Below are 14786 nucleotides of genomic sequence, written 5' to 3'. Positions count from 1 at the left end.
CACACACACACACACACACACACGTAGATGCAAGTTACTTAGAAGTATAAGCCATGAGGCATATGGCTTGTAAGTCCAAAGTTTGGTTTAAGCTGCTTGATAATATAAAACATCCTTCTGCAATCTGCTGCCCTCCAGACTACCTGAGCCAACATGGTCAATGGTGAAGGACAATGGGAGTTGTTAGCCAAAACATCTGGAAGGCACAAAGTTGAAGAAGGCCAGTATAAGGGTCCTGTTGAGTTGCAAACCATAAATATTACCCATCTTGTCCAAAGAGAAAGATTATAAAATAAGATTACCAGATTTCCTCTTTTCCCGGGGACAGTCCCCAGATTTACAAATCAGTCCCCAGACAAATTCCATCTATTTAGTAGGAAGTTCAAAAGTGTTCCCGGATTCATTGAAAAAAATCTGGTAACCTTATTATAAAAGAGTAACAACAAGCTGGAAATGGCATAGAGACTGGAGAATATGCCCTACAGACAGAGTGAACTTACATGTTATGGTATAACAGGACTATTGTCAAAATAACTTACTCATGTTCTGTTTTTATCCTCACCACCAATGTGCAGTACTGATTTAACTTATGTCATTTCATCACAACATTCTGCATTTCCCTGCCTCTAGTTCAAAATTTATCTACTATGGTCAAAAAATTCGCAACATTAGGATTCCATAACGTGGCAAAGAGTAAATGATACTTAATGTTACAGAGAGGGGAAATAAGAACCTGACAATTTTCAGAAATAACCCTATGTCTTTCAAAATATGCAAACCAGAACTAATAGGTCATCCAATGAAACTGATCAGCACTAGGTTCACGAAAGACTACTCACTGACTGACATAAGGAAATCACTACCACAAAATATGTTGGATGCTAGCTAGCTAGCTAGCTAGCTATTGCTATTACTATTGTTCTCGTTCTCTCCCTCTCCCTCATTTTTTAAAGCTAAGTCTACCAATACCTGTTTGCCAAGACAAATTAATGCAACTCCACATGCTGGGGGCAAACAGGGGATTGCTATCATGACCTGCATATAAACTCCTGAAGCCCCAGAGCCACCTGGCTGTTATTTCTTGGCATTGGAACACTGGAACAGATGGCCCTTGGCCTAATCTAGCAAAACAATTTTTATAGTCTTATGAAGTTTTGCATGTTATCTCTCACACTGAAAATTTAAAGTGAAGCCACATCCTCCCCATAATAATTTACAATATATTCTGTTTTTTCTAGAAAAGCTTTATCCCTCATTGTGTAACCAGGGTCTGTCATACAAGAAATTAAATTGTTTTGTAAATATACTTTACATTAAATGAGAATATTAATGTTTTTTTCATGAAACTTTCCCCAAGCTGCCGTAGCCTTCACATAGTTTAATCAAAGGTAACTTGCCTTTAATTGCAACAGAGCCTTAACATTCAAGACTAACAGTATCTTTGCTAAGAAATTTATTCTCTGCTGAACGAGGGCTAAATAACCTGACTGGAATACATGGTGAATACACATTTTAAGTTAATCATATTCTCGGTATACAGTTCCTTAATGTATACTGCCTTCCAACAGAAAAGAGGGCAAATATGTTAAGTAGTTTTAATCTAGTGATTAGAACAGTGGGTCCCACCCAACCTTACTGGTATGGCAACCCACAAGTCAATGTAAGTATGGTGCCACTGATTTGTCGTCATGAGAAAGTCGGACCGTAGAACATCTGGAAATGTCAGTATGATACTTTGAAAATTGCCTCTCCCACACACCCAACTTCCTGTGTCCCTCACACTTTTCTACTGAATTTGTGGTGAACTTTTAATTAAAAAGTTAATAAAGATAAAAAATGCATAATATAAATCAAAGTGCTTAACATTTTATAGATACACCAAGGGCAGCATATCAGTGGGTGAACATAGTGGACATAGCCCAAGTAAGTGTGTCCAACCTGTACTCACTCTCATGTGTGCATTCCCATATACAGTAGAACCTTGGTTCTCGAACGGCTTAGTTGACGAACAAATCGGCTCCTGAACGCCGAAAACCCGGAAGTGTGTGTTCCGGTTTTTGAATTTTTTCAGAAGCCGAACATCTGACGTGGCTTCCACCTGAGTACAGGAAGCTCCTGTAGCCAATCGGAAGCTGCACCTTGGTTTTCTAACAGTTTCGGGAATTGAACGGACTTCCGTAATGGATTAAGTTTGAGAATCAAGGTTCCACTGTAGTAGATACAGCTGAGCAGCAGCAAATAGAAGGCTGCTCTTTTGGGAACTGCCACTTCAAGATGCTCCAGGTTCTTTGAGGCACCAACTCCAACATTGCTGACTTCCACTGACCAATGAGAAAGGTAAGACAAGACATTAAGAAGTCTCCTCTATCTTAGCTAAGCAAGGGGGAAATATTGGAGCATTCCTTCCCATTTCTTGCTCAACAAGGCTCAAACCTAAAGTATGGTGTTGATCTCCAAAAACTGAGGTAGGGACCTGAGATTTTGAAATGTTATACCCAGCTATGTTGTGCAGTAAATTTCAGCAATGTTCCTTACACTGACTGAATTATTCAACAATTCAGTCATTCATTCATTTAAAAAAAAACCTACCCATATCTCATTGTTAAACAACTAAAGCAAAGCTGGGGGGATAAACAATGGATGTCACTAGTGTAATTTTAATTATTTTTCATTCATCAAACTCCATGATAAGAATTTCGAGTTCTTACTCCATGAAACTGAACTTTAAAAATTTTAACTGAACTGTCAAAATTTAAAAAATTTGAACACAAACTCTTTTTTTTGGCAAAGTTGTAATAGCCTTTCATAAACTAAAGTGCTGAACACTATTTAGGACATCTTCTTCATTCCTGATTCTCTTAAAAACTGGAAGGGGGTCAGCACTCAGGTTTGAAAATTAATTCCTGAATTTTCCTTCCAACATTTGTTTTGATATTTCCAAGACTATACATATTTAGCATTTATCACTTCCTTTTGAACAGAAGTGAAGGGATCAAAACAAATACTTATGTTCTGAAAGTACATGCCACATTTTACTGAACATGAACAGAAGACATGTACTGCATGCTGCAAAGGCAGGGCAGACTGAGGTATTCTGGGAGCTCCATCTCTTTCCTGTCTTTGCTGACAGTCTCGCTGACAGTCTCGCTCCCACTACAGGAGATTATAGAAACATGTCCTGGTTTCTATGGGTTTTTTTCTCCCACCACAGTCTTCCACACACACACCATATTTTTGCTCTATAAGACTCACTTTTTCCCTCCTAAAAAGTAAGGCGATATGTGTGTGCGTCTTATGGAGCGAATGCAGGCTGCGCAGCTATCCCAGAAACCAGAACAGCAAGAGGGATTACTGCTTTCGCTGCGCAGCGATCCCTCTTGTTGTTCTGGCTTCTGAGATTCAGAATTTTTCTTGTTTTCCTCCTCCAAAAACTAGGTGCGTCTTATGGTCTGGTGCGTCTTATAGAGCGAAAAATACGGTAAATATATTACTACTACTACTTATATTTATTAAAATAAGCCTGGGAAAAGAGAAACATGTTTGCCTGGAACAGTACTGGATTTACATATAAGCTAAACAAGCTATAGCTTAGGGCCCCACCCTCTTGGGGGCCCAAAAAAAATTAAAGGAAAAAACCTGGATGTACATTTCCAAAATATAAGATAAAAAAACAAATAAAATAAAACCTACATACAGCAACAGTGTTTTGTGTTGTGTAGGCTCCTATTTGTTATGTGCAAATGGCTTTAGATACCTATTAGGTCCATAAATTACCAAATAGCATACAGTGGTACCTCGCAAGACGAAATTAATCCGTACAGCGAGTCTCTTCGTCTTGCAGTTTTTTCGTCTTGCGAAGCACGGCTATTAGCGGCTTAGCGGCTATTAACGGCTTAGTGGCTTTAAGAAAAAGGAAACAAACTTGCAAGAACTCGCAAAACGTTTCGTCTTGCGAAGCAAGCCCATAGGGAAATTCGTCTTGCGGAACGACTCAAAAAACAGAAAACCCTTTCGTCTAGCGAGTTTTTCGTCTTGCGAGGCATTTGTCTTGCGGGGCACCACTGTATATTTAACACAAAAAACAGCGACAATTCGTTGTTGACAAAAGACAGCTGGACTTATAAAGGGCCCCATTACCTAGCTTAGGGCCTCATCAAACCTAAATGCGGCTCTGGCCTGGAACCTAAAAATATGTAACAAAGGCACAAGGCAAGGCTCCCTGGGCAGAGCATTCCACAAGTGTGTAGCCACTGCAGGAAAGGCCTGTTCTCATGTTGCCACCCTCCAGACCTTTCATGGAGGAGGCACACCAAGAAGGGCATCAGACGATGATCGCAGGGTCCAGGAGGAGAGACATTTCTTAAAGTATTGTGGTTCTGAGCCATTTATTTATGACATTAGGCCAATGCCTATAATCCTATATAAACCCCCATGCCCCATGAGTCATTCATGAAACAGGTCAATACTCTATGTGCCACTAGTGCCATTTGTGGAGGATTGATTGGTATCATAAAAGGGGCATTTTCTGTGCTGGTTGTGTCAGTTCTTTATCTTGCTAATTGTTTTATTACAGTTTCAGTGTGGAATTTTAATGTTTAATGTTGCTAATATTTGTAAGAACTGCTTGGAGGGCTTCATGGGCAAAAAAAGAAAGCTAACATCTAAACTAATATTGTGTTTCTTCTGGCAGCTCTATAAACAAATATTTTCTAAAATGATATTGTTTTTAGAAACAAAGCAAACATTTGCTTTTTACACTTTTAGCATATCAAATTCAAAATGTACCATTAATTCTCACAGGTTGTATTTACATCTAGATCATAGGAATTTGATAAAATCCCACTAATGAAGAATAATCACACAAAACAGGCTAATCCTCCTGGAAAGAAACAAAGCTTGTATCAGCTGAGTGGCCTGAGAATGGAAGTATTGGTGCGTTTCCATCTGGCTATAGATTGAAAAACAGAAGCATGTTGATTTGTAAAGGAAAGCTCTTTTGACAACTAGAGCACTTGGAAAAAATGCTACTTGTTTTTAAATAACTGTCTGTGGGTAGATGCCCCTTTATAATACGGATGAAGCAGATGACATTGATTGAGTACTAATTGCCTAGGATACCAGGATAAACGTGCAACCTCTCCCCTTCTCCCTTAACAAGAGAAATTATGGTTTTCAATAGAGTACTACTCTGCCTGGGTGGCTGAGAAGCACGTTCTTTAATTAATGCCAAGAAACCTAAATACAGGTTGTCAATTTTTAGACAAGACAGATTTAGCTCTTAGTTATAAGGAACAGTAGCCTGGATTTGACCTGCTATGCTATATGAAATGAAAAAAATCATTAGAGAAAGAATTCTGTATTCAAAGAGTAACTTAGAAGCTATTTACAACTCAGTCTTATTGCATTTTGGCACTGCTTGATACGGTTGTATGGGGGGGGGGGGACTTTTTCATTTACCCCTAAAGTAAATACAATAAGAACAAAACTAAAAGGGGGGAGGGGGCTTGGTGGGAGAGGGAGGAAGTAAGGGGGAAACAGACTCGGGCAAAGCCCACTGGGCATGTATTTAATACAAAAAATTCCAAGTATGGCTATTGACATGGTTGATATTTTACTAGCAAATAACTGTTTAAGGCCAAATTTTTAGATTCTCCTTTAGAAATAATGGGCCTTGTCTTGGCCCCAACTTTGCTTTCCAAATTACTATTCACTATTAGACAGACGTAATGAATATTTAGATTGCCTCTCGGACAAGCACTTTTGCTAGATGTTTTTCCCATCAAGAGCCTTTGTAAATACAGTTGTACCTCTGGTTACGTACTTAATTCGTTCCAGAGGTCCGTTCTTAACCTGAAACTGTTCTTAACCTGAAGCACCACTTTAGCTAATGAGGCCTCCTGCTGCTCCTGCGCCGCCGCAGCACGATTTCTGTTCTCATCCTGAAGCAAAGTTCTTAACCCGAGGTACTATTTCTGGGTTAGCGGAGTCTGTAACCTGAAGCGTATGTAACCTGAGGTATCACTGTATACATTGGTAATTCTGGTTCAAACAAAAAGGCCTGGATACATGGAGAAATTGTTAGCACAATATTAAAATTACAGAAGAGTTTAGTGGCTCACTGGAAGAAAACCTCTTATTAAAAACACTTAACTCATGTTAAGTGGGACGCGGGTGGCGCTGTGGGTAAAACCTCAGCGCCTAGGACTTGCCGATCGCATGGTCGGCGGTTCGAATCCCCGCGGCGGGGTGCGCTCCCGTTGCTCGGTCCCAGCGCCTGCCAACCTAGCAGTTCGAAAGCACCCCCGGGTGCAAGTAGATAAATAGGTACCGCTTTATTAGCGGGAAGGTAAACGGCGTTTCCGTGTGCGGCTCTGGCTCGCCAGAGTAGCTTCGTCACGCTGGCCACGTGACCCAGAAGTGTCTGCGGACAGCACTGGCTCCCGGCCTCTAGAGTGAGATGAGCGCACAACCCTAGAGTCTGTCAAGACTGGCCCGTACGGGCAGGGGTACCTTTACCTTTAACTCATGTTTCTGATTTAAAAAGTGGAACAAAGGGTACAATAATATCATTGGGGGCAGATATCAAATTGCTGGCTAACCTGTGATGTTTAATCTATTTCTTCCCCTTTTGATTTTAAAGTACCTATGTGAGATTTTTTTTGTCTGTTTATCTGTAAGTTGCTTTGGGTTGCCCTGGGCAAGATAAAGTGACTAAAAAATTTCAACAAATACCGTATTTACTCGAGTCTAATGCACCATCAAACCTAATGCACACCTCAATCTTCAAAACCTTGAAATCCAAAAAGTATTTGCTGGCAAATGTAAATGCACCATTGAATCTAATGCACACCCTAATTTTCGCAACATAATTTGGCAAAAAAAAAGAAGTGCATATTAGATTCAAGCAAATACAGTAAACAAACTATCTGCTGAATGCTCCTGGACTACAACTCCCATCATCCATTGCAAATGGTCATACTAGCTAGAGTTGATGTGAGTTGTCCAGCAATATATTGGAGAGCCACAAATTAGCCACCCTTGTCCTACACTATAAAAAGTACAGTTAATTGGAATGGTACTACAGGACCTCATAATTAGCATGCAAAGTCTGTGACATTTCAGTCTTAATGATTAAAAGCAAGCCACAGACAGCCTCTCAAGAAGCATTCAGTCCTTCGTCTACATTCCTTATGAGCATATAGTTAGTGCAAACTGCAGTACTGTTTTCCCAGATACAACTTGTAGTAATTGAGTGCCTTAAAGGCAGCTGTTTCAAGTTGCAGAGAGTGGGGAAACTTGAAAACTCTGGAAATCATACAAGCCTCCATGTTCAAGAGCAGAGAAAATATCCCAAAGTAAATCAGGGAGAAACAAAATTAAGATTTTTAATCTAAAACCAGTCATAACAGCAAAAATGGAATCTGCAAGATTTCATTTCAATATACTACACGAGTAGCATTAAACAAGTCAGAAACAATTCAAATTCATTAGAAACAAAAAGTGTGGGAAGTAGGACAAAGACATGATTCATAAAAATTTCTATCTTTGTTCTCTCTGTGTTAAAATGCAACATTGCAGCCACTAGATGGCACCAAACACAGTTATTTATATATGCAATGGATCTCAAAGGAAAAATGATCTTGCACTACTACAAGACTGTTCCTTCATTAGCAGCGTGTCAAACTCCTAGATGCCATTCCTTAATATAGAAACTTCAGTTACTGAAGCCCACTTTAATTTTTGTATTCTTCCTCCTTGTCTTAAAGACTAAGAATGAGTAATAATATAAGAATATCTCCGGAATTTAGAAGCTGTTTACTAAAATTGGAAAATGAAAACACCCAACACACAAATCCCCCCTCAAAATATATTGAACCAACCCCGGTAAAATGGTATATATTTTATTAACATGAGAATATGCTTTATACTGACTAAGCCAAGCCTTGGTTCACTAAACCCAATACTGACTTGTTTAAAGGTACAAGCTCTGAGTGCCAGCTGGAGTTTTCCAACTACTACTACCATAGAATATTTTATTAGAGATACTTTACATGCAGAAATCCCAGTATGTGATCTACCACTAAAATATGGCCCCTCCGCAGCTGTGGAAATAACATCTTCATTGGACAGAGAATTGTGTGTGTACAAATAGGTACTGCGGTCATGTTTCTCCAGCCTGATACAGAAGCCACCAGAACTGCATGCACATGGCCTTGTGATATAAGTCACAATATCTCAATCAGCTATTTTGGAGAGGAACAGAATTCACACCCTTGCAGCAATCAACAGCAGTTCCTTTTTGGCCTGCTAGCTCTCCCTTTAAATATTTACCACAGTCCAATGGCTTGAAAGGTGTGTTTCAGGATACATCTTTCTAAGGAGTGGAGTATTCAGTTTGCATCTGCAGACAGAAGTCTAAAACCAAATGCCAAAATTGGAGATAATGCCCTAGCAGCCAAATCTTAAGGCTTAATAAGTGGGAGAAGCAGATTTTTTAAAAAAAAAACAATCTCTACCTTCCATGGGTAGATAAGGAGGGTGGGAGCAAGGATTTCTGCACATAGTTACCACCCTTCCCCAATAAGGAAGAAGTGGTGGAGTGCTCCATGAGTGAAGTGGCTGGTATACAGCCTGCTATTCTTAATCTGCTGATTCTAGGAGTATATCCCAGTTCATGCTCTGAAACTTGTTTCTATGCATTATGGCCCCTCGCTGGATCATGATTCCTAGCCTGTTGGAGGTTGGGCAGAGGAGGAACTGAGAATTCCGCCCTCTAGCAGCACCCCAGTAAAGTGTTCGAAATTTGCCAGGTGCATTTTACACCTATCTATCGGCCATTTGTGACCAAGAGAAGATTCTCAGGTGCCAGGATGGCACCTCACGTCTCCACCATCTGGAGGTGCATTCCTGGGGATCCTTGGATCTAAACTGTTTTCACACACTGGCAAAACATCCTGTAGAATTATATCTATTATATTTTATCTGTACAATCAGAATGAATTTCAGGAACTAAAAAGTCATACTGAGAAATATGACTTTCAAGCTGTCTGGCCCTAAAAATGGTAACTAGGTGTTCCATTTTGGTGACCATAAAAGGCAAAAGTTTTAAACAATCTGAGGAGAAAACAGAGTGTGGCGACTGTAATCCTGGTTTAAGGAGCCATTTGGCGCCTAGCTTATATATCTGAATTTCTAAAACTGATCATGACTCAGATATCATGAACTATTAGTGTTGTGGTTTGAAAACCTGGGATACTAACTAAAAGCTCTGTATCTGCCATATCCATGCTTCACTTTTTGTAAATGCTATGAAAGATAGACATGTTTCTATGCATATGCATTCATTATGTTGTTACAAGTGGCTGAATATTTCCACTAACGCAAGAAGAACACAATACTGTGTAACACCCAAAATGTTATGTCCTGCTAAGAGAGATGAAGTATAGCGGTGTCAAGTCTAGGACTGCTGCCCAGCATGCCAGTCTCTCATGCCATACAGCGGGAAACTAGTTGAGAGTTTTCCCGATGCGACTTGCCTCCCTTTCATTGAGGTCAGAACAATTCTGTATGACAACTTACTTCAAAGTATCATTCAATTCATGTTGAATCTCATTTGGGCTGCATAGTACTGCTGCTGCTAGGAAAGGACACATCAGTCTATATCTCAGGTATTCACTAAGATAATGGTGGGGGGTTGCAATGAGCCAACAAGGGGAAACAAAGCACATCAGGTGCAACAAATAACAGAATCCTGGTTTCTAGGGCAAACAATGAAAAAGTGTATCATTGCTTTCTGTGCTGATAAAGTTATTCTGTTAACTTAGCAAGCTACTGAATATTCCTTATTTCAGAATACTGTATACCCCTCTGTTAACTTTAACACACCATAAACTGAAGTTCTAACAGTGTTATGTGTAAAGAAATAAGACCTTGTGTGAAATCTCAATTTCAAGGGCAGCCTTTGTTATACAGAATTAAACAACTTACAATCACTTCACACAAAATACAATGTCATAATGCATGCATTAGAATTGATACCAATGCTTCATACAATGTGCTAAATAGTAGTAACATAAGCTTAGAGAGAGGATTGCAAATAAACATCACAAATGCTCAGTGATCCTAAACAAAGTGATTTTGTGAGACTAACCACTGAAAGTACAAATTGTGTAAGTGAAAAACTACTAAATCCTTAGACAAAGAGTAGTGCAATTTTGTGTGCAGGTTTTCAAGAAAATCATGTTAGAAAACTTTAAATATGACCAAATCCTACCTAAAACTATATGTAAATATTGTTCATAGAACCGTAGAGTTGAAAGGGACACAAGGGTCATCTAGTCCAACCCCCTGCAATGCAGAATTTTTTGCCAACATAGGGCTTGAACCCATAAACCTGTGATTAAGAGTCTCAATCACTACCAAATGAGTTATCCCAGCTAAGAACCACAGTTTTCTATTAATATGAAGGAATAATCTGATCCAGAATTACTGGCTCCCAGAAAGAAGACTATGACTTGCTCTGGTTTGGGTCAGTTTTGGATTAGTGCTAGGTTTCCACAATAAACATGTAAGTAACATCAGAGACTTAAATGTTTATAGTGTGGGTATGCCCTATATTTGGCAAAATATCCAGAAAAATTGCATGCCTCAAGCCATGTATTTTAAGGGTGTATTCTTTTTACCCTTCTAAGAGCCATAATTCTATACTATGTACCTGTGATACAACCTTCCCTAGCAAATAAAATATAATATTAAAATGAGAGGTGGTAGAATTTAAGTCTGCTAAGATGCTGTGCTCTGACAGTGTTCTCCATCCCTAATGCACATGGTATCACAGCAGCAAAACTAGAGCCATGACCACAGTCTTTACTCTGGACAACCCACATTTTTGTTCATTCGTGCTAAGCCATGATTTGGCTTAATTTTACGTGCAAAACAGGTGACTATATATTTACGCAAGCTATTTCTCTTTTGTTGATTAAACTTTAACACATATCAAATAACTGTGCATGTAATATCTGTTGTGCCATCTTTTTCTTCTATTTCAACCATGGAACAGAATTTCTAAGTGAAGCTGTATTAATTCCTCAACACACAAAAATGAACACCACATGAATAATGTATTAGAAATATTTGCTTCATGTCAGCAGCTTTGTAGGCGGAAACAATATTTATGAAGTCCCTCGGGAAAATGAGAAGTTAAAAATGGAAAAATACACACTAACATTAAGGCATCTCCAGAAAATGAAAAAAAGTGTTTGATAGATATACAAGGAAAGGGTGAGGGCTGTGTGCTTGCATGGTCAAGTTTCAGAACATACTGCAAATGAGGCTCAATCACATGTAGATTTCCTTGTCCACTAATGCAGCCCCAGAAGCTACAATCTCCCATGGAAGACATGGGGTGGGAGTGACGAGATTATTCTCTCTCTGGCATTTCCGCCCCCCCAAAATCACATACTCTCATACACTGCTTTTTATACCCATGCAAAAACATAGCAGTAAGAAAGGCACTTTTCACTTTACTCAGCTGTATTCTGTGCTCTAAACTAAGCCTTATCAAACAGGAAGGGAATACTCATCTAGGTTAAGGTTAATTTCTCTTTAAATGTTCAAAAGCTTTGCTGCTGTCTCTAATTTTATTTGAGTAAGAACTAAGAATTAAAACAGATTCCTAAAGTTGTAGTAGCAATTTAACAGAGAACAGTTCAATCAAGTGTCCAACTTACTGTCAGTCACACAACAGAATGTTAGAAATAGCACCACTCATAGGTTAAAGACCCGGAAGCTGTCTGCGGACAAATGCCGGCTCCCTCAGCCTATAGAGCGAGATAAGCAAGTTGTCCACGACTGGACCTAATGGTCAGGGGTACCTTTACCTTTACCTTTACAGGTTAAAGATAGCTAAGAATTTGAATTATTGGGTTATTTTAGAAGTATGTAAATACCTTATAAAGAAAGAAAGAAAGCCAGTTTATCCAGAGGCCTCTAAAATACCCAGTATCAGCTGAATACACACACACACACACACACACACACACTTAATGCTTTGCATATGTTTAAATATAAGCACACCAAATTAACAAACAACAATGCTACACAGAACTCCGTGACATGGCTCACCAATAGGTAAAGGACCCCTGGACAGTTAAGTTCAGTCAAAAGTGACTATGGTGTGCAGCACCTATCTCGCTTCAGGCCGAGGGAGTTGGCGTTTGTCCACAGCCAGCTTTCCAGGTCATGTGGCTAGCAGGACTAAAACACTTCTGGCACAATGGGACACCATGATGAGTGCCAGAGCACACAGAAACACTGTTTACCTTCCCGCCACAGCAGTACCTATTAATCTACTCACACTGGTGTGCTTTCAAACTGCTAGGTTGGCAGAAGCTGGAACAGAGCAACAGGAGTTCACCCCATTGCGCAGATTCGAACTGCCAACCTTCCAATCGGCAAGTCCAAGAGGCTTGGTGGTTTAGACCACAGCGCCACCCACTTCCAGGTGCTCACCAATAAACTATCCCAACAGCAGCCATTATGCACGGCGGATAGCACTATACTATACAGTTGTACCTTGGAAGTCGAACAGAATCCTTTCCAGAAGTCCGTTCAACTTCCAAAACATTTGAAAACCAAATTGCAGCTTCAGACATTCAGGTTCCAAAAGAACGTTCACAAACCAGAACAATCACTTCTGGATTTGTACCATTCGGGGGGCCAAAACGTCCAAGTTTCAAGGCATTCTGGATCCAAGGTACGACTGTACTCAGAAATTCTGCCATCTTCGAAACACTTGTCTATACCCCAAACTGAACGTGCTTGCATGCTATACAGTGGTACCTCAGGTTACATAAGCTTCAGGTTACAGACTCCGCTAACCCAGAAATAGTACCTTGGGTTAAGAACTTTGCTTCAGGATGAGAACAGAAATCGTGCTTCGGCGGCACGGTGGCAGTGGGAGGCCCCATTAGCTAAAGTGGTGCCTCAGGTTAAGAACAGTTTCAAGTTAAGAACGGACCTCTGGAACGAATAAAGTTCTTAACTCAAGGTACCACTGTACACACAACCAGCAAAAAACCCTAAATGACAGTTTAGATTGGGGGGGGGGGAGAGACACAATTATCCATTGGGAGACTTGTATTTAATTCCAACATCTACCATGCAATTCTTCCATGCCATTGTGATGACTCAGTTTCCATCTGAAAAATAAGAACAATAACACTGGCATGCCTTGTTTTGTGAAGTGACATGGAGACAAATAAAACATGCATTTTAAACAACTTTTTGAAACATTAAAGAAACTTGTAAGCATTAAGTAGAACTAGTGTCGCATGTCTTAACAGACGCACTAATAACTTCAATACAGTCATCACAAGAAAAATGAACATTATCCCAGCTGAAGGCTGTCCCAGTATCCCCCCCCCAAAACATCTGATATCACATGACCATTGGTGGCCTCCTAGCTTTAGTTAAAGCAGCAGATATACCAGTCTATCATATTAGGCTAACAGCACCTTTTCTCCAAACTCAGTCATCGTGACTACTAAGAGCATTTCAGGTTTATAAAACATTTATACATGAGACACTTTCATGAAGGAATAGACATAAGAATGACTGTTTTCAATCCATAAAGGAGACTGGGAACCTGTAATTAACCGAAGGTCCTCAACATGTGAAAACTGGATGCATTCAGGTGAAAAGCCTACATATGTGATCATGACACACCACAGTCTATGGACAGATAGTTTGCAGAATTTTGCAGAAGAGGACATGCCTCTTGTTAGCAAGTTCATTTCTTAGTAACAAAGCTGTGCCATCAATCACGCCTTCCTTCCCAGACAGAAATTCCTGACAGAGCTGGAAAGTGAAATGGCATGAAGAAATCAGTACTACATCATTCCACTACTTAGTCATCACTAGCTAACTTCATTAAAATAATGGTTCCAATTTTCAACAGCATTCTCACAGGTAAGTAAATTTGTTCCTGCAGTGCTATTTTGAACTGTGCATTAGATCTACAACAGTCAGGCAATTTGGGCTGCAACTTGTCAATAACTAAATATAACCAGCTGAATGAATCAAGATATTTTTGCAACAGCAAATCCTGAAGATCATTACATATATAACATATTATCTATAAAGCCCCAAAAACTTTAGGACGAAGCTACTTGAAGGACCATCTCTTCATATGTGAGTCTGTCTGCCTTGAATCCTTCCCTTCTGCATATGCCACTGCCTTCTAATGCAAAGTTGGTAGCAATGCACGAAATGCAGTGAGTGGAATTCCCTTCCACAATGTGTATTTCACTAACAATTGAAAACTTCCCTTTTTAAACAGTGATGCTGTTTTGATTCTGTTGCTGCTTAATGTGTAGATTGCTGCCATTTTTAGTTTTGCTTATTTGTGCTTTAAGGATAAGATTGTAAGCGCTTTTATATTTGGTTTTTATTTGTAAGCTGCTTTGAGTGAAGGGGGAATGTAGGGCATAATTTTTTCAATGAATAATAATATGCATTACGTTAGTGATTTGGGATAAATAAACTTAAGGACTCAGCAAAAAACAACAACATTGAAATTCAACAAGCTTTTAAGTACAAGTATGACAGGATTCGGTGTTCAAGTTGCCCCGCCTAGCTTATCAACAATAACTAACTCAAATGAACTTTCAGAGAGTTTAATTTAAAAAGACCCAATTTTTACTTTTGAAAGGGATATCTGTGCATATACACAGGTGACTACAAGTTGGAGACATGAAGGCAAATTGCTGCTCTCAATGTTTTTTAAA

The 14786-nt window shown here is 39.5% G+C and overlaps 1 protein-coding gene across 10 annotated transcripts in view; it reads right to left on the bottom strand.

Moving 5' to 3' along the window:
* Positions 1 to 14786, bottom strand: part of NEO1 (neogenin 1) — a 103969-nt gene that overhangs the window by 65088 nt on the left and 24095 nt on the right. The window lies entirely within an intron of this gene.

The sequence above is a fragment of the Podarcis muralis genome, chromosome 14 (genome assembly GCF_964188315.1).
Source record: "Podarcis muralis chromosome 14, rPodMur119.hap1.1, whole genome shotgun sequence".
Lineage (NCBI taxonomy): Eukaryota > Metazoa > Chordata > Lepidosauria > Squamata > Lacertidae > Podarcis > Podarcis muralis.
This window is presented reverse-complemented; position numbering and strand designations above follow the sequence as displayed.